The sequence below is a fragment of the Myotis davidii genome, unplaced genomic scaffold (assembly GCF_000327345.1).
Source record: "Myotis davidii unplaced genomic scaffold, ASM32734v1 scaffold27, whole genome shotgun sequence".
Lineage (NCBI taxonomy): Eukaryota > Metazoa > Chordata > Mammalia > Chiroptera > Vespertilionidae > Myotis > Myotis davidii.
The window spans coordinates 3,430,146-3,431,739 of NW_006297821.1; the positions used below are offsets into that span (position 1 = coordinate 3,430,146).

Here is a 1,594-nt window from a genome sequence, read left to right on the forward strand (position 1 = left end):
GTGTGTGTGTGTGTGTGTGTGTGTGTGTGTGTGTGTGTGTGTTTTGCCATGATTATACAGTGGATAGGTCCTAAGGAGTTGGGGAAACTTTTATCAAAGGAAGAAAGCAAGATTTTTAAAGCTCATAGGACTATTGTGTGTCTCTCTCCCCCTCCCCCACCAGAAACATATGGAAACAAAATCCCCTCTGAACCCAAAGCCCAGCCATCAGAGACAATTGAGAGTTTTCAGACTTTCCCTATAATCTTCCTTACATTTTTCTCTTTAAACACATTGAAATCAACCTTCAAGAAGTTGCTGATAAGTGGTTATCAAGCAGGAGTTAAATTCACAAGCCCTCCCCCCTCCCCCTGGGGTGGCAGCCTCCAAGGCCAGTGAATGTGTATCAGTGTGAACCTGATCCAGAACCTGATCCCAGCCAGCGAGGGAGCAAAGTGTAGTCTGTGAACAAATAGGTGGCTGACTGGCAGTCTCGTGCTGTCTGTCCAGACGTCAGCTTGCTGTGGTGTAAGTAGTTTTGATTTTAAAAATTATGATATTGGGATATAAAACGGATTGTAAGAATAATTTCCATCTAAGATTACATTAAGGTTCTGCTTGACCCTCAAGCTTGTGTGCTAGACCTACCTAAAAGAAAAGTTTCACAAGTCGTTTTATGTTAAACAACGAAAAGGAAAAAGCAATGAAGCTTTTCAGCAAGTGTTCTACTAACACAGGTCCTGCTCACATATGGTTTTCAATGTCTTGTCTTTGGATGAGTGAGGTTGTTTACAGTCAGAAAATGAAAGTGAGTGAATAGATGCTGGTGCCCAGAGGTGGATTATTTCTAAGAAGAGCTTAGATTTCTCCCTGATCTTTCCAGTTGCTCTTCCTTTAGTTTAGGTCCATGTTACAAGTTTACGTCAGCAGATATTTAGTGATCTCTCAGGTAATGAAACTGAAGGTGTTGATGTTCAAATAAATTAAATGATAATAAAGTAGAACTTTAATACTATATAATCGGATGTTGGGGTCCTAGATTTAAGAGCGGCAGAATTTATTTTCAAAGAGGAGGAATTTTGTGAAATGGATGGAAATGGCAAGCAGCCTTAGAAATTTCATGCAACTTTGGAGAAATATGGTTTTAAGATTTTGACATAGGTACTAATTTTCCGGTACTATAGTGTGTGAAATGAATTTCATATATGGAATTAGAATTGCTTTATTTCAACTGTTGCATTTGTATGTTGATGTTAGGATTCCAGGAACTACCCACTGTTACACAAGCATTGACTTTATTGAGTGCAGCTCTGAGAATGTTAAGGTTGCATTTAGTGTTGGAGAGGTTGATATTTTCTATTTCCCTTTTGCCACAATGTATTGAAAAAAAACACACAAAAAAACAACTGCTGGTAGTTCACAATTTTATGACTTTGAATATAGAAAAAAAGTTTGATGTGGTTAATATATAAAAGTTATAAAGGCCAGTAGCCTTTCAAATCAATGCAGGAAGTGCTAAGAAGACCGATTGTTTATGTAGAAATACACTGAATTTCCCCTTTCCTCTGTCTTCATCTCAGACCTCAGGAACATTCAGTCTGTTTCTTGAGCCTCT

At 38.3% G+C, this 1,594-nt stretch overlaps 1 protein-coding gene across 1 annotated transcript in view; it reads left to right on the plus strand.

Moving 5' to 3' along the window:
- The first annotated feature begins 341 nt into the window (after nucleotides 1-341).
- MAP3K13 (mitogen-activated protein kinase kinase kinase 13) overlaps nucleotides 342-1,594 on the plus strand; it is a 95,806-nt gene continuing 94,553 nt past the window's right edge. The window contains exon 1 of the mRNA XM_015570433.1: nucleotides 342-507. The gene's annotated coding sequence lies outside the window, so the exon portion shown is untranslated. The remainder of the gene's footprint in view (nucleotides 508-1,594) is intronic.